The sequence below is a fragment of the Trachinotus anak genome, unplaced genomic scaffold (genome assembly GCF_046630095.1).
Source record: "Trachinotus anak isolate AG129_WGS33_773 ecotype Australia unplaced genomic scaffold, CSIRO_AGI_Tana_v1 ptg000010l, whole genome shotgun sequence".
Taxonomy (NCBI): domain Eukaryota; kingdom Metazoa; phylum Chordata; class Actinopteri; order Carangiformes; family Carangidae; genus Trachinotus; species Trachinotus anak.
In genome coordinates, this window is record NW_027273861.1 from 17,239,283 (window position 1) to 17,259,651 (window position 20,369).

The following is a 20,369-nucleotide window of genomic DNA, read 5'->3' on the forward strand; positions in this document are numbered from 1 at the left end:
TGTGACCAAATTATTCCATCTCAGCCTCACTTTCAAAGAAAACAGGCTGATTTTTTTTGTCATGGATTTGGGTGGCAGGAAATTGCATCTTTTTGGGGCATCTCAAGTTATATTTTCAACAGACTGGACATATTGCAGAATCCCTACAGAAAGTGGTGGATCTCCCAGGGCGTCTCCCACCTTGTGTCGAATTCATCCTCCGGGCCCTTCTTGGGGACATTTTCCCATTTGTGAAGAGACCTCACCAAAGCTAAGTCACCCCCCAAGCCGAAGGGAGCAAACCAGCGTAGAGGTACCTTAGACCTAGAGATTCTGACTTGGATCACAACTGCTTTCCACTCCAGTGCAAGTTGTGGCAGTCTGCCATAGAGGTCACGGTCTTAAGCGAGCTGCACAAGTACATCACCACAGACATTGACCAATTTTGAGTTGTCTTTATCTCAGACTTTTTCACTGTACTACGGAAACTGTCTGTGATGGAGTTCACGGCCTTAAGCGGGCTGCACAAGCACATCACCACCATCCCTTTGTGACACATTCACTAAGTAGTGAATGAACAGGTTTAGCAAGTCGGTGAGAGAAGCTAAACGACTGTACTCTGAGAAACTTCAGCTCCAGTTCTCAGCCAACGACTCTGCTTTTGTCTGGAAAGGGCTCAGACAGATCACTAACTACAAACCTAAACCCCCCCACTCCATTAACGACTTCCGCCTGGCCAACGATCTGAATGAGTTCTACTGCCGCTTTGGAAGACAATGGGACAGGCCTGACACCAACCCCCGCGAGTCCAGCCACCACCTCCAGACCACCAGCTTCTCCTCCCGCAAAGCAGCCACTGTGCTGATCAGCTGTCTCCGGTGTTCACGGACATCTTCAACACCTCACTGGAGACCTGCCACGTGCCAACCTGCTTCAAATCCTCCACCATCATCCCTGTCCCCAAAAAAAACAAGGCCCACAGGACTAAATGACTACAGACCCGTTGCCCTGACCTCTGTGGTCATGAAATCATTTGAGCGCCTTGTCCTGTCCCACCTCAAATCCATCACTGACCCACTCCTGGACCCCCTGCAGTTTGCCTACAGAGCCAACATAGGTTACGAGTCACAGTCAACGTCGTACTTGGCTTTGTTTGAGAAAACTGTGGAAGAAGAAGCCTGTTTCCGCCCGGTTTCGAACCGGGGACCTTTCGCGTGTTAGGCGAACATGATAACCACTACACTACGGAAACTGTCGTGAGGTGCCTCATCTGCGCCTGACGCCGCTAAATGCACCAGTTTACAGCAAGTGCCTTAAGGTTTAAGATGAAGCTGTTTGACGAAAAACAGAAGACATTCTCCCCGTCGGGGAATCGAACCCCGGTCTTCCGCGTGACAGGCGGAGATACTGTCCACTATACTAACGAGGAGTCTTATGACCCCAGTGTCAGCCGTGTCAGCCATGTCAGCGGAATAGTGCAGCTGTTCCGACATGTACCACGTCGTATTCTTTGTGCTGAAAGGACAAGGACAAATCATTTGTTGTTTTGGCTCTGTTCTTAAAAAAATATAGATTTTGAAAAGACACATTTACTAAGGCCTAAAAGTGACCCCTTTCTGTTTACATTTGAGAGCTTTTCCATCTGCAAAGTCACAGTCACTTTCCAACAAGGCTCTCAATACCGTCGGCGCTATTAACGCGGTGTTTTGAGTTGCCTTTGTCCACCCTTGCAACAATGCTCTTTGTAACCCAACATGTCAGTGGAGGTTTAGAGCTAATGAGTCACAGTCTTTGTCTGAGAAAACCATGACAGCTGACGCTTGTTTCCGCCCGGTTTCGAACCGGGGACCTTTCGCGTGTGAGGCGAACGTGATAACCACTACACTACGGAAACTGCCTTGCCACGAGGTTTCCGCGGCTGATGCCGTGAAATGCACCTAAGCACACTGAGCACCGTTTGCATTGCCATTGGAGAAGCCAAACCAAAAGATTGGAATGTGCTCCAAAGGGTCCTTGCAAATATCAGAAGAGAGATTTCAATCTGGATGTCATCACAGATGGAGCAAAAGGCATCCCAGCTTACTGTGACCAAATTATTCCATCTCAGCCTCACTTTCAAAGAAAACAGGCTGATTTTTTTTGTCATGGATTTGGGTGGCAGGAAATTGCATCTTTTTGGGGCATCTCAAGTTATATTTTCAACAGACTGGACATATTGCAGAATCCCTACAGAAAGTGGTGGATCTCCCAGGGCGTCTCCCACCTTGTGTCGAATTCATCCTCCGGGCCCTTCTTGGGGACATTTTCCCATTTGTGAAGAGACCTCACCAAAGCTAAGTCACCCCCCAAGCCGAAGGGAGCAAACCAGCGTAGAGGTACCTTAGACCTAGAGATTCTGACTTGGATCACAACTGCTTTCCACTCCAGTGCAAGTTGTGGCAGTCTGCCATAGAGGTCACGGTCTTAAGCGAGCTGCACAAGTACATCACCACAGACATTGACCAATTTTGAGTTGTCTTTATCTCAGACTTTTTCACTGTACTACGGAAACTGTCTGTGATGGAGTTCACGGCCTTAAGCGGGCTGCACAAGCACATCACCACCATCCCTTTGTGACACATTCACTAAGTAGTGAATGAACAGGTTTAGCAAGTCGGTGAGAGAAGCTAAACGACTGTACTCTGAGAAACTTCAGCTCCAGTTCTCAGCCAACGACTCTGCTTTTGTCTGGAAAGGGCTCAGACAGATCACTAACTACAAACCTAAACCCCCCCACTCCATTAACGACTTCCGCCTGGCCAACGATCTGAATGAGTTCTACTGCCGCTTTGGAAGACAATGGGACAGGCCTGACACCAACCCCCGCGAGTCCAGCCACCACCTCCAGACCACCAGCTTCTCCTCCCGCAAAGCAGCCGGTCCTGACTCTGTCTCTCCATCATCCCTGAAGCACTGTGCTGATCAGCTGTCTCCGGTGTTCACGGACATCTTCAACACCTCACTGGAGACCTGCCACGTGCCAACCTGCTTCAAATCCTCCACCATCATCCCTGTCCCCAAAAAAAACAAGGCCCACAGGACTAAAGGACTACAGACCCGTTGCCCTGACCTCTGTGGTCATGAAATCATTTGAGCGCCTTGTCCTGTCCCACCTCAAATCCATCACTGACCCACTCCTGGACCCCCTGCAGTTTGCCTACAGAGCCAACATAGGTTACGAGTCACAGTCAACGTCGTACTTGGCTTTGTTTGAGAAAACTGTGGAAGAAGAAGCCTGTTTCCGCCCGGTTTCGAACCGGGGACCTTTCGCGTGTTAGGCGAACGTGATAACCACTACACTACGGAAACTGTCGTGAGGTGCCTCATCTGCGCCTGACGCCGCTAAATGCACCAGTTTACAGCAAGTGCCTTAAGGTTTAAGATGAAGCTGTTTGACGAAAAACAGAAGACATTCTCCCCGTCGGGGAATCGAACCCCGGTCTTCCGCGTGACAGGCGGAGATACTGTCCACTATACTAACGAGGAGTCTTATGACCCCAGTGTCAGCCGTGTCAGCCATGTCAGCGGAATAGTGCAGCTGTTCCGACATGTACCACGTCGTATTCTTTGTGCTGAAAGGACAAGGACAAATCATTTGTTGTTTTGGCTCTGTTCTTAAAAAAATATAGATTTTGAAAAGACACATTTACTAAGGCCTAAAAGTGACCCCTTTCTGTTTACATTTGAGAGCTTTTCCATCTGCAAAGTCACAGTCACTTTCCAACAAGGCTCTCAATACCGTCGGCGCTATTAACCCGGTGTTTTGAGTTGCCTTTGTCCACCCTTGCAACAATGCTCTTTGTAACCCAACATGTCAGTGGAGGTTTAGAGCTAATGAGTCACAGTCTTTGTCCGAGAAAACCATGACAGCTGACGCTTGTTTCCGCCCGGTTTCGAACCGGGGACCTTTCGCGTGTGAGGCGAACGTGATAACCACTACACTACGGAAACTGCCTTGCCACGAGGTTTCCGCGGCTGATGCCGTGAAATGCACCTAAGCACACTGAGCACCGTTTGCATTGCCATTGGAGAAGCCAAACCAAAAGATTGGAATGTGCTCCAAAGGGTCCTTGCAAATATCAGAAGAGAGATTTCAATCTGGATGTCATCACAGATGGAGCAAAAGGCATCCCAGCTTACTGTGACCAAATTATTCCATCTCAGCCTCACTTTCAAAGAAAACAGGCTGATTTTTTTTGTCATGGATTTGGGTGGCAGGAAATTGCATCTTTTTGGGGCATCTCAAGTTATATTTTCAACAGACTGGACATATTGCAGAATCCCTACAGAAAGTGGTGGATCTCCCAGGGCGTCTCCCACCTTGTGTCGAATTCATCCTCCGGGCCCTTCTTGGGGACATTTTCCCATTTGTGAAGAGACCTCACCAAAGCTAAGTCACCCCCCAAGCAGAAGGGAGCAAACCAGCGTAGAGGTACCTTAGACCTAGAGATTCTGACTTGGATCACAACTGCTTTCCACTCCAGTGCAAGTTGTGGCAGTCTGCCATAGAGGTCACGGTCTTAAGCGAGCTGCACAAGTACATCACCACAGACATTGACCAATTTTGAGTTGTCTTTATCTCAGACTTTTTCACTGTACTACGGAAACTGTCTGTGATGGAGTTCACGGCCTTAAGCGGGCTGCACAAGCACATCACCACCATCCCTTTGTGACACATTCACTAAGTAGTGAATGAACAGGTTTAGCAAGTCGGTGAGAGAAGCTAAACGACTGTACTCTGAGAAACTTCAGCTCCAGTTCTCAGCCAACGACTCTGCTTTTGTCTGGAAAGGGCTCAGACAGATCACTAACTACAAACCTAAACCCCCCCACTCCATTAACGACTTCCGCCTGGCCAACGATCTGAATGAGTTCTACTGCCGCTTTGGAAGACAATGGGACAGGCCTGACACCAACCCCCGCGAGTCCAGCCACCACCTCCAGACCACCAGCTTCTCCTCCCGCAAAGCAGCCACTGTGCTGATCAGCTGTCTCCGGTGTTCACGGACATCTTCAACACCTCACTGGAGACCTGCCACGTGCCAACCTGCTTCAAATCCTCCACCATCATCCCTGTCCCCAAAAAAAACAAGGCCCACAGGACTAAATGACTACAGACCCGTTGCCCTGACCTCTGTGGTCATGAAATCATTTGAGCGCCTTGTCCTGTCCCACCTCAAATCCATCACTGACCCACTCCTGGACCCCCTGCAGTTTGCCTACAGAGCCAACATAGGTTACGAGTCACAGTCAACGTCGTACTTGGCTTTGTTTGAGAAAACTGTGGAAGAAGAAGCCTGTTTCCGCCCGGTTTCGAACCGGGGACCTTTCGCGTGTTAGGCGAACATGATAACCACTACACTACGGAAACTGTCGTGAGGTGCCTCATCTGCGCCTGACGCCGCTAAATGCACCAGTTTACAGCAAGTGCCTTAAGGTTTAAGATGAAGCTGTTTGACGAAAAACAGAAGACATTCTCCCCGTCGGGGAATCGAACCCCGGTCTTCCGCGTGACAGGCGGAGATACTGTCCACTATACTAACGAGGAGTCTTATGACCCCAGTGTCAGCCGTGTCAGCCATGTCAGCGGAATAGTGCAGCTGTTCCGACATGTACCACGTCGTATTCTTTGTGCCGAAAGGACAAGGACAAATCATTTGTTGTTTTGGCTCTGTTCTTAAAAAAATATAGATTTTGAAAAGACACATTTACTAAGGCCTAAAAGTGACCCCTTTCTGTTTACATTTGAGAGCTTTTCCATCTGCAAAGTCACAGTCACTTTCCAACAAGGCTCTCAATACCGTCGGCGCTATTAACCCGGTGTTTTGAGTTGCCTTTGTCCACCCTTGCAACAATGCTCTTTGTAACCCAACATGTCAGTGGAGTTTTAGAGCTAATGAGTCACAGTCTTTGTCTGAGAAAACCATGACAGCTGACGCTTGTTTCCGCCCGGTTTCGAACCGGGGACCTTTCGCGTGTGAGGCGAACGTGATAACCACTACACTACGGAAACTGCCTTGCCACGAGGTTTCCGCGGCTGATGCCGTGAAATGCACCTAAGCACACTGAGCACCGTTTGCATTGCCATTGGAGAAGCCAAACCAAAAGATTGGAATGTGCTCCAAAGGGTCCTTGCAAATATCAGAAGAGAGATTTCAATCTGGATGTCATCACAGATGGAGCAAAAGGCATCCCAGCTTACTGTGACCAAATTATTCCATCTCAGCCTCACTTTCAAAGAAAACAGGCTGATTTTTTTTGTCATGGATTTGGGTGGCAGGAAATTGCATCTTTTTGGGGCATCTCAAGTTATATTTTCAACAGACTGGACATATTGCAGAATCCCTACAGAAAGTGGTGGATCTCCCAGGGCGTCTCCCACCTTGTGTCGAATTCATCCTCCGGGCCCTTCTTGGGGACATTTTCCCATTTGTGAAGAGACCTCACCAAAGCTAAGTCACCCCCCAAGCCGAAGGGAGCAAACCAGCGTAGAGGTACCTTAGACCTAGAGATTCTGACTTGGATCACAACTGCTTTCCACTCCAGTGCAAGTTGTGGCAGTCTGCCATAGAGGTCACGGTCTTAAGCGAGCTGCACAAGTACATCACCACAGACATTGACCAATTTTGAGTTGTCTTTATCTCAGACTTTTTCACTGTACTACGGAAACTGTCTGTGATGGAGTTCACGGCCTTAAGCGGGCTGCACAAGCACATCACCACCATCCCTTTGTGACACATTCACTAAGTAGTGAATGAACAGGTTTAGCAAGTCGGTGAGAGAAGCTAAACGACTGTACTCTGAGAAACTTCAGCTCCAGTTCTCAGCCAACGACTCTGCTTTTGTCTGGAAAGGGCTCAGACAGATCACTAACTACAAACCTAAACCCCCCCACTCCATTAACGACTTCCGCCTGGCCAACGATCTGAATGAGTTCTACTGCCGCTTTGGAAGACAATGGGACAGGCCTGACACCAACCCCCGCGAGTCCAGCCACCACCTCCAGACCACCAGCTTCTCCTCCCGCAAAGCAGCCACTGTGCTGATCAGCTGTCTCCGGTGTTCACGGACATCTTCAACACCTCACTGGAGACCTGCCACGTGCCAACCTGCTTCAAATCCTCCACCATCATCCCTGTCCCCAAAAAAAACAAGGCCCACAGGACTAAAGGACTACAGACCCGTTGCCCTGACCTCTGTGGTCATGAAATCATTTGAGCGCCTTGTCCTGTCCCACCTCAAATCCATCACTGACCCACTCCTGGACCCCCTGCAGTTTGCCTACAGAGCCAACATAGGTTACGAGTCACAGTCAACGTCGTACTTGGCTTTGTTTGAGAAAACTGTGGAAGAAGAAGCCTGTTTCCGCCCGGTTTCGAACCGGGGACCTTTCGCGTGTTAGGCGAACGTGATAACCACTACACTACGGAAACTGTCGTGAGGTGCCTCATCTGCGCCTGACGCCGCTAAATGCACCAGTTTACAGCAAGTGCCTTAAGGTTTAAGATGAAGCTGTTTGACGAAAAACAGAAGACATTCTCCCCGTCAGGGAATCGAACCCCGGTCTTCCGCGTGACAGGCGGAGATACTGTCCACTATACTAACGAGGAGTCTTATGACCCCAGTGTCAGCCGTGTCAGCCATGTCAGCGGAATAGTGCAGCTGTTCCGACATGTACCACGTCGTATTCTTTGTGCCGAAAGGACAAGGACAAATCATTTGTTGTTTTGGCTCTGTTCTTAAAAAAATATAGATTTTGAAAAGACACATTTACTAAGGCCTAAAAGTGACCCTTTTCTGTTTACATTTGAGAGCTTTTCCATCTGCAAAGTCACAGTCACTTTCCAACAAGGCTCTCAATACCGTCGGCGCTATTAACCCGGTGTTTTGAGTTGCCTTTGTCCACCCTTGCAACAATGCTCTTTGTAACCCAACATGTCAGTGGAGGTTTAGAGCTAATGAGTCACAGTCTTTGTCTGAGAAAACCATGACAGCTGACGCTTGTTTCCGCCCGGTTTCGAACCGGGGACCTTTCGCGTGTGAGGCGAACGTGATAACCACTACACTACGGAAACTGCCTTGCCACGAGGTTTCCGCGGCTGATGCCGTGAAATGCACCTAAGCACACTGAGCACCGTTTGCATTGCCATTGGAGAAGCCAAACCAAAAGATTGGAATGTGCTCCAAAGGGTCCTTGCAAATATCAGAAGAGAGATTTCAATCTGGATGTCATCACAGATGGAGCAAAAGGCATCCCAGCTTACTGTGACCAAATTATTCCATCTCAGCCTCACTTTCAAAGAAAACAGGCTGATTTTTTTTGTCATGGATTTGGGTGGCAGGAAATTGCATCTTTTTGGGGCATCTCAAGTTATATTTTCAACAGACTGGACATATTGCAGAATCCCTACAGAAAGTGGTGGATCTCCCAGGGCGTCTCCCACCTTGTGTCGAATTCATCCTCCGGGCCCTTCTTGGGGACATTTTCCCATTTGTGAAGAGACCTCACCAAAGCTAAGTCACCCCCCAAGCAGAAGGGAGCAAACCAGCGTAGAGGTACCTTAGACCTAGAGATTCTGACTTGGATCACAACTGCTTTCCACTCCAGTGCAAGTTGTGGCAGTCTGCCATAGAGGTCACGGTCTTAAGCGAGCTGCACAAGTACATCACCACAGACATTGACCAATTTTGAGTTGTCTTTATCTCAGACTTTTTCACTGTACTACGGAAACTGTCTGTGATGGAGTTCACGGCCTTAAGCGGGCTGCACAAGCACATCACCACCATCCCTTTGTGACACATTCACTAAGTAGTGAATGAACAGGTTTAGCAAGTCGGTGAGAGAAGCTAAACGACTGTACTCTGAGAAACTTCAGCTCCAGTTCTCAGCCAACGACTCTGCTTTTGTCTGGAAAGGGCTCAGACAGATCACTAACTACAAACCTAAACCCCCCCACTCCATTAACGACTTCCGCCTGGCCAACGATCTGAATGAGTTCTACTGCCGCTTTGGAAGACAATGGGACAGGCCTGACACCAACCCCCGCGAGTCCAGCCACCACCTCCAGACCACCAGCTTCTCCTCCCGCAAAGCAGCCACTGTGCTGATCAGCTGTCTCCGGTGTTCACGGACATCTTCAACACCTCACTGGAGACCTGCCACGTGCCAACCTGCTTCAAATCCTCCACCATCATCCCTGTCCCCAAAAAAAACAAGGCCCACAGGACTAAATGACTACAGACCCGTTGCCCTGACCTCTGTGGTCATGAAATCATTTGAGCGCCTTGTCCTGTCCCACCTCAAATCCATCACTGACCCACTCCTGGACCCCCTGCAGTTTGCCTACAGAGCCAACATAGGTTACGAGTCACAGTCAACGTCGTACTTGGCTTTGTTTGAGAAAACTGTGGAAGAAGAAGCCTGTTTCCGCCCGGTTTCGAACCGGGGACCTTTCGCGTGTTAGGCGAACATGATAACCACTACACTACGGAAACTGTCGTGAGGTGCCTCATCTGCGCCTGACGCCGCTAAATGCACCAGTTTACAGCAAGTGCCTTAAGGTTTAAGATGAAGCTGTTTGACGAAAAACAGAAGACATTCTCCCCGTCGGGGAATCGAACCCCGGTCTTCCGCGTGACAGGCGGAGATACTGTCCACTATACTAACGAGGAGTCTTATGACCCCAGTGTCAGCCGTGTCAGCCATGTCAGCGGAATAGTGCAGCTGTTCCGACATGTACCACGTCGTATTCTTTGTGCTGAAAGGACAAGGACAAATCATTTGTTGTTTTGGCTCTGTTCTTAAAAAAATATAGATTTTGAAAAGACACATTTACTAAGGCCTAAAAGTGACCCCTTTCTGTTTACATTTGAGAGCTTTTCCATCTGCAAAGTCACAGTCACTTTCCAACAAGGCTCTCAATACCGTCGGCGCTATTAACCCGGTGTTTTGAGTTGCCTTTGTCCACCCTTGCAACAATGCTCTTTGTAACCCAACATGTCAGTGGAGTTTTAGAGCTAATGAGTCACAGTCTTTGTCTGAGAAAACCATGACAGCTGACGCTTGTTTCCGCCCGGTTTCGAACCGGGGACCTTTCGCGTGTGAGGCGAACGTGATAACCACTACACTACGGAAACTGCCTTGCCACGAGGTTTCCGCGGCTGATGCCGTGAAATGCACCTAAGCACACTGAGCACCGTTTGCATTGCCATTGGAGAAGCCAAACCAAAAGATTGGAATGTGCTCCAAAGGGTCCTTGCAAATATCAGAAGAGAGATTTCAATCTGGATGTCATCACAGATGGAGCAAAAGGCATCCCAGCTTACTGTGACCAAATTATTCCATCTCAGCCTCACTTTCAAAGAAAACAGGCTGATTTTTTTTGTCATGGATTTGGGTGGCAGGAAATTGCATCTTTTTGGGGCATCTCAAGTTATATTTTCAACAGACTGGACATATTGCAGAATCCCTACAGAAAGTGGTGGATCTCCCAGGGCGTCTCCCACCTTGTGTCGAATTCATCCTCCGGGCCCTTCTTGGGGACATTTTCCCATTTGTGAAGAGACCTCACCAAAGCTAAGTCACCCCCCAAGCCGAAGGGAGCAAACCAGCGTAGAGGTACCTTAGACCTAGAGATTCTGACTTGGATCACAACTGCTTTCCACTCCAGTGCAAGTTGTGGCAGTCTGCCATAGAGGTCACGGTCTTAAGCGAGCTGCACAAGTACATCACCACAGACATTGACCAATTTTGAGTTGTCTTTATCTCAGACTTTTTCACTGTACTACGGAAACTGTCTGTGATGGAGTTCACGGCCTTAAGCGGGCTGCACAAGCACATCACCACCATCCCTTTGTGACACATTCACTAAGTAGTGAATGAACAGGTTTAGCAAGTCGGTGAGAGAAGCTAAACGACTGTACTCTGAGAAACTTCAGCTCCAGTTCTCAGCCAACGACTCTGCTTTTGTCTGGAAAGGGCTCAGACAGATCACTAACTACAAACCTAAACCCCCCCACTCCATTAACGACTTCCGCCTGGCCAACGATCTGAATGAGTTCTACTGCCGCTTTGGAAGACAATGGGACAGGCCTGACACCAACCCCCGCGAGTCCAGCCACCACCTCCAGACCACCAGCTTCTCCTCCCGCAAAGCAGCCACTGTGCTGATCAGCTGTCTCCGGTGTTCACGGACATCTTCAACACCTCACTGGAGACCTGCCACGTGCCAACCTGCTTCAAATCCTCCACCATCATCCCTGTCCCCAAAAAAAACAAGGCCCACAGGACTAAATGACTACAGACCCGTTGCCCTGACCTCTGTGGTCATGAAATCATTTGAGCGCCTTGTCCTGTCCCACCTCAAATCCATCACTGACCCACTCCTGGACCCCCTGCAGTTTGCCTACAGAGCCAACATAGGTTACGAGTCACAGTCAACGTCGTACTTGGCTTTGTTTGAGAAAACTGTGGAAGAAGAAGCCTGTTTCCGCCCGGTTTCGAACCGGGGACCTTTCGCGTGTTAGGCGAACGTGATAACCACTACACTACGGAAACTGTCGTGAGGTGCCTCATCTGCGCCTGACGCCGCTAAATGCACCAGTTTACAGCAAGTGCCTTAAGGTTTAAGATGAAGCTGTTTGACGAAAAACAGAAGACATTCTCCCCGTCGGGGAATCGAACCCCGGTCTTCCGCGTGACAGGCGGAGATACTGTCCACTATACTAACGAGGAGTCTTATGACCCCAGTGTCAGCCGTGTCAGCCATGTCAGCGGAATAGTGCAGCTGTTCCGACATGTACCACGTCGTATTCTTTGTGCTGAAAGGACAAGGACAAATCATTTGTTGTTTTGGCTCTGTTCTTAAAAAAATATAGATTTTGAAAAGACACATTTACTAAGGCCTAAAAGTGACCCCTTTCTGTTTACATTTGAGAGCTTTTCCATCTGCAAAGTCACAGTCACTTTCCAACAAGGCTCTCAATACCGTCGGCGCTATTAACCCGGTGTTTTGAGTTGCCTTTGTCCACCCTTGCAACAATGCTCTTTGTAACCCAACATGTCAGTGGAGTTTTAGAGCTAATGAGTCACAGTCTTTGTCTGAGAAAACCATGACAGCTGACGCTTGTTTCCGCCCGGTTTCGAACCGGGGACCTTTCGCGTGTGAGGCGAACGTGATAACCACTACACTACGGAAACTGCCTTGCCACGAGGTTTCCGCGGCTGATGCCGTGAAATGCACCTAAGCACACTGAGCACCGTTTGCATTGCCATTGGAGAAGCCAAACCAAAAGATTGGAATGTGCTCCAAAGGGTCCTTGCAAATATCAGAAGAGAGATTTCAATCTGGATGTCATCACAGATGGAGCAAAAGGCATCCCAGCTTACTGTGACCAAATTATTCCATCTCAGCCTCACTTTCAAAGAAAACAGGCTGATTTTTTTTGTCATGGATTTGGGTGGCAGGAAATTGCATCTTTTTGGGGCATCTCAAGTTATATTTTCAACAGACTGGACATATTGCAGAATCCCTACAGAAAGTGGTGGATCTCCCAGGGCGTCTCCCACCTTGTGTCGAATTCATCCTCCGGGCCCTTCTTGGGGACATTTTCCCATTTGTGAAGAGACCTCACCAAAGCTAAGTCACCCCCCAAGCCGAAGGGAGCAAACCAGCGTAGAGGTACCTTAGACCTAGAGATTCTGACTTGGATCACAACTGCTTTCCACTCCAGTGCAAGTTGTGGCAGTCTGCCATAGAGGTCACGGTCTTAAGCGAGCTGCACAAGTACATCACCACAGACATTGACCAATTTTGAGTTGTCTTTATCTCAGACTTTTTCACTGTACTACGGAAACTGTCTGTGATGGAGTTCACGGCCTTAAGCGGGCTGCACAAGCACATCACCACCATCCCTTTGTGACACATTCACTAAGTAGTGAATGAACAGGTTTAGCAAGTCGGTGAGAGAAGCTAAACGACTGTACTCTGAGAAACTTCAGCTCCAGTTCTCAGCCAACGACTCTGCTTTTGTCTGGAAAGGGCTCAGACAGATCACTAACTACAAACCTAAACCCCCCCACTCCATTAACGACTTCCGCCTGGCCAACGATCTGAATGAGTTCTACTGCCGCTTTGGAAGACAATGGGACAGGCCTGACACCAACCCCCGCGAGTCCAGCCACCACCTCCAGACCACCAGCTTCTCCTCCCGCAAAGCAGCCGGTCCTGACTCTGTCTCTCCATCATCCCTGAAGCACTGTGCTGATCAGCTGTCTCCGGTGTTCACGGACATCTTCAACACCTCACTGGAGACCTGCCACGTGCCAACCTGCTTCAAATCCTCCACCATCATCCCTGTCCCCAAAAAAAACAAGGCCCACAGGACTAAAGGACTACAGACCCGTTGCCCTGACCTCTGTGGTCATGAAATCATTTGAGCGCCTTGTCCTGTCCCACCTCAAATCCATCACTGACCCACTCCTGGACCCCCTGCAGTTTGCCTACAGAGCCAACATAGGTTACGAGTCACAGTCAACGTCGTACTTGGCTTTGTTTGAGAAAACTGTGGAAGAAGAAGCCTGTTTCCGCCCGGTTTCGAACCGGGGACCTTTCGCGTGTTAGGCGAACGTGATAACCACTACACTACGGAAACTGTCGTGAGGTGCCTCATCTGCGCCTGACGCCGCTAAATGCACCAGTTTACAGCAAGTGCCTTAAGGTTTAAGATGAAGCTGTTTGACGAAAAACAGAAGACATTCTCCCCGTCGGGGAATCGAACCCCGGTCTTCCGCGTGACAGGCGGAGATACTGTCCACTATACTAACGAGGAGTCTTATGACCCCAGTGTCAGCCGTGTCAGCCATGTCAGCGGAATAGTGCAGCTGTTCCGACATGTACCACGTCGTATTCTTTGTGCCGAAAGGACAAGGACAAATCATTTGTTGTTTTGGCTCTGTTCTTAAAAAAATATAGATTTTGAAAAGACACATTTACTAAGGCCTAAAAGTGACCCCTTTCTGTTTACATTTGAGAGCTTTTCCATCTGCAAAGTCACAGTCACTTTCCAACAAGGCTCTCAATACCGTCGGCGCTATTAACCCGGTGTTTTGAGTTGCCTTTGTCCACCCTTGCAACAATGCTCTTTGTAACCCAACATGTCAGTGGAGGTTTAGAGCTAATGAGTCACAGTCTTTGTCTGAGAAAACCATGACAGCTGACGCTTGTTTCCGCCCGGTTTCGAACCGGGGACCTTTCGCGTGTGAGGCGAACGTGATAACCACTACACTACGGAAACTGCCTTGCCACGAGGTTTCCGCGGCTGATGCCGTGAAATGCACCTAAGCACACTGAGCACCGTTTGCATTGCCATTGGAGAAGCCAAACCAAAAGATTGGAATGTGCTCCAAAGGGTCCTTGCAAATATCAGAAGAGAGATTTCAATCTGGATGTCATCACAGATGGAGCAAAAGGCATCCCAGCTTACTGTGACCAAATTATTCCATCTCAGCCTCACTTTCAAAGAAAACAGGCTGATTTTTTTTGTCATGGATTTGGGTGGCAGGAAATTGCATCTTTTTGGGGCATCTCAAGTTATATTTTCAACAGACTGGACATATTGCAGAATCCCTACAGAAAGTGGTGGATCTCCCAGGGCGTCTCCCACCTTGTGTCGAATTCATCCTCCGGGCCCTTCTTGGGGACATTTTCCCATTTGTGAAGAGACCTCACCAAAGCTAAGTCACCCCCCAAGCAGAAGGGAGCAAACCAGCGTAGAGGTACCTTAGACCTAGAGATTCTGACTTGGATCACAACTGCTTTCCACTCCAGTGCAAGTTGTGGCAGTCTGCCATAGAGGTCACGGTCTTAAGCGAGCTGCACAAGTACATCACCACAGACATTGACCAATTTTGAGTTGTCTTTATCTCAGACTTTTTCACTGTACTACGGAAACTGTCTGTGATGGAGTTCACGGCCTTAAGCGGGCTGCACAAGCACATCACCACCATCCCTTTGTGACACATTCACTAAGTAGTGAATGAACAGGTTTAGCAAGTCGGTGAGAGAAGCTAAACGACTGTACTCTGAGAAACTTCAGCTCCAGTTCTCAGCCAACGACTCTGCTTTTGTCTGGAAAGGGCTCAGACAGATCACTAACTACAAACCTAAACCCCCCCACTCCATTAACGACTTCCGCCTGGCCAACGATCTGAATGAGTTCTACTGCCGCTTTGGAAGACAATGGGACAGGCCTGACACCAACCCCCGCGAGTCCAGCCACCACCTCCAGACCACCAGCTTCTCCTCCCGCAAAGCAGCCGGTCCTGACTCTGTCTCTCCATCATCCCTGAAGCACTGTGCTGATCAGCTGTCTCCGGTGTTCACGGACATCTTCAACACCTCACTGGAGACCTGCCACGTGCCAACCTGCTTCAAATCCTCCACCATCATCCCTGTCCCCAAAAAAAACAAGGCCCACAGGACTAAAGGACTACAGACCCGTTGCCCTGACCTCTGTGGTCATGAAATCATTTGAGCGCCTTGTCCTGTCCCACCTCAAATCCATCACTGACCCACTCCTGGACCCCCTGCAGTTTGCCTACAGAGCCAACATAGGTTACGAGTCACAGTCAACGTCGTACTTGGCTTTGTTTGAGAAAACTGTGGAAGAAGAAGCCTGTTTCCGCCCGGTTTCGAACCGGGGACCTTTCGCGTGTTAGGCGAACGTGATAACCACTACACTACGGAAACTGTCGTGAGGTGCCTCATCTGCGCCTGACGCCGCTAAATGCACCAGTTTACAGCAAGTGCCTTAAGGTTTAAGATGAAGCTGTTTGACGAAAAACAGAAGACATTCTCCCCGTCGGGGAATCGAACCCCGGTCTTCCGCGTGACAGGCGGAGATACTGTCCACTATACTAACGAGGAGTCTTATGACCCCAGTGTCAGCCGTGTCAGCCATGTCAGCGGAATAGTGCAGCTGTTCCGACATGTACCACGTCGTATTCTTTGTGCCGAAAGGACAAGGACAAATCATTTGTTGTTTTGGCTCTGTTCTTAAAAAAATATAGATTTTGAAAAGACACATTTACTAAGGCCTAAAAGTGACCCCTTTCTGTTTACATTTGAGAGCTTTTCCATCTGCAAAGTCACAGTCACTTTCCAACAAGGCTCTCAATACCGTCGGCGCTATTAACCCGGTGTTTTGAGTTGCCTTTGTCCACCCTTGCAACAATGCTCTTTGTAACCCAACATGTCAGTGGAGGTTTAGAGCTAATGAGTCACAGTCTTTGTCTGAGAAAACCATGACAGCTGACGCTTGTTTCCGCCCGGTTTCGAACCGGGGACCTTTCGCGTGTGAGGCGAACGTGATAACCACTACACTACGGAAACTGCCTTGCCACGAGGTTTCCGCGGCTGATGCCGTGAAATGCACCTAAGCACACTGAGCACCGTTTGCATTGCCATTGGAGAAGCCAAACCAAAAGATTGGAATGTGCTCCAAAGGGTCCTTGCAAATATCAGAAGAGAGATTTCAATCTGGATGTCATCACAGATGGAGCAAAAGGCATCCCAGCTTACTGTGACCAAATTATTCCATCTCAGCCTCACTTTCAAAGAAAACAGGCTGATTTTTTTTGTCATGGATTTGGGTGGCAGGAAATTGCATCTTTTTGGGGCATCTCAAGTTATATTTTCAACAGACTGGACATATTGCAGAATCCCTACAGAAAGTGGTGGATCTCCCAGGGCGTCTCCCACCTTGTGTCGAATTCATCCTCCGGGCCCTTCTTGGGGACATTTTCCCATTTGTGAAGAGACCTCACCAAAGCTAAGTCACCCCCCAAGCAGAAGGGAGCAAACCAGCGTAGAGGTACCTTAGACCTAGAGATTCTGACTTGGATCACAACTGCTTTCCACTCCAGTGCAAGTTGTGGCAGTCTGCCATAGAGGTCACGGTCTTAAGCGAGCTGCACAAGTACATCACCACAGACATTGACCAATTTTGAGTTGTCTTTATCTCAGACTTTTTCACTGTACTATGGAAACTGTCTGTGATGGAGTTCACGGCCTTAAGCGGGCTGCACAAGCACATCACCACCATCCCTTTGTGACACATTCACTAAGTAGTGAATGAACAGGTTTAGCAAGTCGGTGAGAGAAGCTAAACGACTGTACTCTGAGAAACTTCAGCTCCAGTTCTCAGCCAACGACTCTGCTTTTGTCTGGAAAGGGCTCAGACAGATCACTAACTACAAACCTAAACCCCCCCACTCCATTAACGACTTCCGCCTGGCCAACGATCTGAATGAGTTCTACTGCCGCTTTGGAAGACAATGGGACAGGCCTGACACCAACCCCCGCGAGTCCAGCCACCACCTCCAGACCACCAGCTTCTCCTCCCGCAAAGCAGCCACTGTGCTGATCAGCTGTCTCCGGTGTTCACGGACATCTTCAACACCTCACTGGAGACCTGCCACGTGCCAACCTGCTTCAAATCCTCCACCATCATCCCTGTCCCCAAAAAAAACAAGGCCCACAGGACTAAATGACTACAGACCCGTTGCCCTGACCTCTGTGGTCATGAAATCATTTGAGCGCCTTGTCCTGTCCCACCTCAAATCCATCACTGACCCACTCCTGGACCCCCTTTAAGATGAAGCTGTTTGACGAAAAACAGAAGACATTCTCCCCGTCGGGGAATCGAACCCCGGTCTTCCGCGTGACAGGCGGAGATACTGTCCACTATACTAACGAGGAGTCTTATGACCCCAGTGTCAGCCGTGTCAGCCATGTCAGCGGAATAGTGCAGCTGTTCCGACATGTACCACGTCGTATTCTTTGTGCCGAAAGGACAAGGACAAATCATTTGTTGTTTTGGCTCTGTTCTTAAAAAAATATAGATTTTGAAAAGACACATTTACTAAGGCCTAAAAGTGACCCCTTTCTGTTTACATTTGAGAGCTTTTCCATCTGCAAAGTCACAGTCACTTTCCAACAAGGCTCTCAATACCGTCGGCGCTATTAACCCGGTGTTTTGAGTTGCCTTTGTCCACCCTTGCAACAATGCTCTTTGTAACCCAACATGTCAGTGGAGTTTTAGAGCTAATGAGTCACAGTCTTTGTCTGAGAAAACCATGACAGCTGACGCTTGTTTCCGCCCGGTTTCGAACCGGGGACCTTTCGCGTGTGAGGCGAACGTGATAACCACTACACTACGGAAACTGCCTTGCCACGAGGTTTCCGCGGCTGATGCCGTGAAATGCACCTAAGCACACTGAGCACCGTTTGCATTGCCATTGGAGAAGCCAAACCAAAAGATTGGAATGTGCTCCAAAGGGTCCTTGCAAATATCAGAAGAGAGATTTCAATCTGGATGTCATCACAGATGGAGCAAAAGGCATCCCAGCTTACTGTGACCAAATTATTCCATCTCAGCCTCACTTTCAAAGAAAACAGGCTGATTTTTTTTGTCATGGATTTGGGTGGCAGGAAATTGCATCTTTTTGGGGCATCTCAAGTTATATTTTCAACAGACTGGACATATTGCAGAATCCCTACAGAAAGTGGTGGATCTCCCAGGGCGTCTCCCACCTTGTGTCGAATTCATCCTCCGGGCCCTTCTTGGGGACATTTTCCCATTTGTGAAGAGACCTCACCAAAGCTAAGTCACCCCCCAAGCCGAAGGGAGCAAACCAGCGTAGAGGTACCTTAGACCTAGAGATTCTGACTTGGATCACAACTGCTTTCCACTCCAGTGCAAGTTGTGGCAGTCTGCCATAGAGGTCACGGTCTTAAGCGAGCTGCACAAGTACATCACCACAGACATTGACCAATTTTGAGTTGTCTTTATCTCAGACTTTTTCACTGTACTACGGAAACTGTCTGTGATGGAGTTCACGGCCTTAAGCGGGCTGCACAAGCACATCACCACCATCCCTTTGTGACACATTCACTAAGTAGTGAATGAACAGGTTTAGCAAGTCGGTGAGAGAAGCTAAACGACTGTACTCTGAGAAACTTCAGCTCCAGTTCTCAGCCAACGACTCTGCTTTTGTCTGGAAAGGGCTCAGACAGATCACTAACTACAAACCTAAACCCCCCCACTCCATTAACGACTTCCGCCTGGCCAACGATCTGAATGAGTTCTACTGCCGCTTTGGAAGACAATGGGACAGGCCTGACACCAACCCCCGCGAGTCCAGCCACCACCTCCAGACCACCAGCTTCTCCTCCCGCAAAGCAGCCACTGTGCTGATCAGCTGTCTCCGGTGTTCACGGACATCTTCAACACCTCACTGGAGACCTGCCACGTGCCAACCTGCTTCAAATCCTCCACCATCATCCCTGTCCCCAAAAAAAACAAGGCCCACAGGACTAAAGGACTACAGACCCGTTGCCCTGACCTCTGTGGTCATGAAATCATTTGAGCGCCTTGTCCTGTCCCACCTCAAATCCATCACTGACCCACTCCTGGACCCCCTGCAGTTTGCCTACAGAGCCAACATAGGTTACGAGTCACAGTCAACGTCGTACTTGGCTTTGTTTGAGAAAACTGTGGAAGAAGAAGCCTGTTTCCGCCCGGTTTCGAACCGGGGACCTTTCGCGTGTTAGGCGAACGTGATAACCACTACACTACAGAAACTGTCGTGAGGTGCCTCATCTGCGCCTGACGCCGCTAAATGCACCAGTTTACAGCAAGTGCCTTAAGGTTTAAGATGAAGCTGTTTGACGAAAAACAGAAGACATTCTCCCCGTCAGGGAATCGAACCCCGGTCTTCCGCGTGACAGGCGGAGATACTGTCCACTATACTAACGAGGAGTCTTATGACCCCAGTGTCAGCCGTGTCAGCCATGTCAGCGGAATAGTGCAGCTGTTCCGACATGTACCACGTCGTATTCTTTGTGCCGAAAGGACAAGGACAAATCATTTGTTGTTTTGGCTCTGTTCTTAAAAAAATATAGATTTTGAAAAGACACATTTACTAAGGCCTAAAAGTGACCCTTTTCTGTTTACATTTGAGAGCTTTTCCATCTGCAAAGTCACAGTCACTTTCCAACAAGGCTCTCAATACCGTCGGCGCTATTAACCCGGTGTTTTGAGTTGCCTTTGTCCACCCTTGCAACAATGCTCTTTGTAACCCAACATGTCAGTGGAGGTTTAGAGCTAATGAGTCACAGTCTTTGTCTGAGAAAACCATGACAGCTGACGCTTGTTTCCGCCCGGTTTCGAACCGGGGACCTTTCGCGTGTGAGGCGAACGTGATAACCACTACACTACGGAAACTGCCTTGCCACGAGGTTTCCGCGGCTGATGCCGTGAAATGCACCTAAGCACACTGAGCACCGTTT

General features: G+C 49.0%; 29 non-coding genes across 29 annotated transcripts; all 29 read right to left on the bottom strand.

The window, feature by feature from the left end:
* Positions 1–1,158: 1,158 nt before the first annotated feature.
* trnav-aac (transfer RNA valine (anticodon AAC)) lies at positions 1,159–1,231 on the bottom strand. The gene has a single exon. It is a non-coding gene; the product is annotated as a tRNA-Val (tRNA).
* A 105-nt stretch (positions 1,232–1,336) lies between these two features.
* trnad-guc (transfer RNA aspartic acid (anticodon GUC)) lies at positions 1,337–1,408 on the bottom strand. The gene has a single exon. It is a non-coding gene; the product is annotated as a tRNA-Asp (tRNA).
* A 392-nt stretch (positions 1,409–1,800) lies between these two features.
* trnav-cac (transfer RNA valine (anticodon CAC)) lies at positions 1,801–1,873 on the bottom strand. Its single transcript has one exon. It is a non-coding gene; the product is annotated as a tRNA-Val (tRNA).
* Positions 1,874–3,254: 1,381 nt separating this feature from the next.
* Positions 3,255–3,327, bottom strand: trnav-aac (transfer RNA valine (anticodon AAC)). Its single transcript has one exon. It is a non-coding gene; the product is annotated as a tRNA-Val (tRNA).
* Positions 3,328–3,432: 105 nt separating this feature from the next.
* On the bottom strand, positions 3,433–3,504 carry trnad-guc (transfer RNA aspartic acid (anticodon GUC)). Its single transcript has one exon. It is a non-coding gene; the product is annotated as a tRNA-Asp (tRNA).
* Positions 3,505–3,896: 392 nt separating this feature from the next.
* On the bottom strand, positions 3,897–3,969 carry trnav-cac (transfer RNA valine (anticodon CAC)). Its single transcript has one exon. It is a non-coding gene; the product is annotated as a tRNA-Val (tRNA).
* Positions 3,970–5,316: 1,347 nt separating this feature from the next.
* On the bottom strand, positions 5,317–5,389 carry trnav-aac (transfer RNA valine (anticodon AAC)). Its single transcript has one exon. It is a non-coding gene; the product is annotated as a tRNA-Val (tRNA).
* Positions 5,390–5,494: 105 nt separating this feature from the next.
* On the bottom strand, positions 5,495–5,566 carry trnad-guc (transfer RNA aspartic acid (anticodon GUC)). Its single transcript has one exon. It is a non-coding gene; the product is annotated as a tRNA-Asp (tRNA).
* A 392-nt stretch (positions 5,567–5,958) lies between these two features.
* Positions 5,959–6,031, bottom strand: trnav-cac (transfer RNA valine (anticodon CAC)). The gene has a single exon. It is a non-coding gene; the product is annotated as a tRNA-Val (tRNA).
* Positions 6,032–7,378: 1,347 nt separating this feature from the next.
* On the bottom strand, positions 7,379–7,451 carry trnav-aac (transfer RNA valine (anticodon AAC)). The gene has a single exon. It is a non-coding gene; the product is annotated as a tRNA-Val (tRNA).
* Positions 7,452–7,556: 105 nt separating this feature from the next.
* On the bottom strand, positions 7,557–7,628 carry trnad-guc (transfer RNA aspartic acid (anticodon GUC)). Its single transcript has one exon. It is a non-coding gene; the product is annotated as a tRNA-Asp (tRNA).
* Positions 7,629–8,020: 392 nt separating this feature from the next.
* On the bottom strand, positions 8,021–8,093 carry trnav-cac (transfer RNA valine (anticodon CAC)). The gene has a single exon. It is a non-coding gene; the product is annotated as a tRNA-Val (tRNA).
* A 1,347-nt stretch (positions 8,094–9,440) lies between these two features.
* On the bottom strand, positions 9,441–9,513 carry trnav-aac (transfer RNA valine (anticodon AAC)). Its single transcript has one exon. It is a non-coding gene; the product is annotated as a tRNA-Val (tRNA).
* Positions 9,514–9,618: 105 nt separating this feature from the next.
* On the bottom strand, positions 9,619–9,690 carry trnad-guc (transfer RNA aspartic acid (anticodon GUC)). The gene has a single exon. It is a non-coding gene; the product is annotated as a tRNA-Asp (tRNA).
* Positions 9,691–10,082: 392 nt separating this feature from the next.
* Positions 10,083–10,155, bottom strand: trnav-cac (transfer RNA valine (anticodon CAC)). Its single transcript has one exon. It is a non-coding gene; the product is annotated as a tRNA-Val (tRNA).
* A 1,347-nt stretch (positions 10,156–11,502) lies between these two features.
* On the bottom strand, positions 11,503–11,575 carry trnav-aac (transfer RNA valine (anticodon AAC)). Its single transcript has one exon. It is a non-coding gene; the product is annotated as a tRNA-Val (tRNA).
* A 105-nt stretch (positions 11,576–11,680) lies between these two features.
* Positions 11,681–11,752, bottom strand: trnad-guc (transfer RNA aspartic acid (anticodon GUC)). The gene has a single exon. It is a non-coding gene; the product is annotated as a tRNA-Asp (tRNA).
* Positions 11,753–12,144: 392 nt separating this feature from the next.
* Positions 12,145–12,217, bottom strand: trnav-cac (transfer RNA valine (anticodon CAC)). The gene has a single exon. It is a non-coding gene; the product is annotated as a tRNA-Val (tRNA).
* A 1,381-nt stretch (positions 12,218–13,598) lies between these two features.
* trnav-aac (transfer RNA valine (anticodon AAC)) lies at positions 13,599–13,671 on the bottom strand. Its single transcript has one exon. It is a non-coding gene; the product is annotated as a tRNA-Val (tRNA).
* Positions 13,672–13,776: 105 nt separating this feature from the next.
* Positions 13,777–13,848, bottom strand: trnad-guc (transfer RNA aspartic acid (anticodon GUC)). Its single transcript has one exon. It is a non-coding gene; the product is annotated as a tRNA-Asp (tRNA).
* A 392-nt stretch (positions 13,849–14,240) lies between these two features.
* trnav-cac (transfer RNA valine (anticodon CAC)) lies at positions 14,241–14,313 on the bottom strand. Its single transcript has one exon. It is a non-coding gene; the product is annotated as a tRNA-Val (tRNA).
* A 1,381-nt stretch (positions 14,314–15,694) lies between these two features.
* Positions 15,695–15,767, bottom strand: trnav-aac (transfer RNA valine (anticodon AAC)). The gene has a single exon. It is a non-coding gene; the product is annotated as a tRNA-Val (tRNA).
* A 105-nt stretch (positions 15,768–15,872) lies between these two features.
* Positions 15,873–15,944, bottom strand: trnad-guc (transfer RNA aspartic acid (anticodon GUC)). Its single transcript has one exon. It is a non-coding gene; the product is annotated as a tRNA-Asp (tRNA).
* A 392-nt stretch (positions 15,945–16,336) lies between these two features.
* Positions 16,337–16,409, bottom strand: trnav-cac (transfer RNA valine (anticodon CAC)). Its single transcript has one exon. It is a non-coding gene; the product is annotated as a tRNA-Val (tRNA).
* Positions 16,410–17,705: 1,296 nt separating this feature from the next.
* On the bottom strand, positions 17,706–17,777 carry trnad-guc (transfer RNA aspartic acid (anticodon GUC)). The gene has a single exon. It is a non-coding gene; the product is annotated as a tRNA-Asp (tRNA).
* A 392-nt stretch (positions 17,778–18,169) lies between these two features.
* On the bottom strand, positions 18,170–18,242 carry trnav-cac (transfer RNA valine (anticodon CAC)). Its single transcript has one exon. It is a non-coding gene; the product is annotated as a tRNA-Val (tRNA).
* Positions 18,243–19,589: 1,347 nt separating this feature from the next.
* On the bottom strand, positions 19,590–19,662 carry trnav-aac (transfer RNA valine (anticodon AAC)). Its single transcript has one exon. It is a non-coding gene; the product is annotated as a tRNA-Val (tRNA).
* Positions 19,663–19,767: 105 nt separating this feature from the next.
* On the bottom strand, positions 19,768–19,839 carry trnad-guc (transfer RNA aspartic acid (anticodon GUC)). Its single transcript has one exon. It is a non-coding gene; the product is annotated as a tRNA-Asp (tRNA).
* Positions 19,840–20,231: 392 nt separating this feature from the next.
* On the bottom strand, positions 20,232–20,304 carry trnav-cac (transfer RNA valine (anticodon CAC)). Its single transcript has one exon. It is a non-coding gene; the product is annotated as a tRNA-Val (tRNA).
* Between the last annotated feature and the right edge of the window lie 65 nt (positions 20,305–20,369).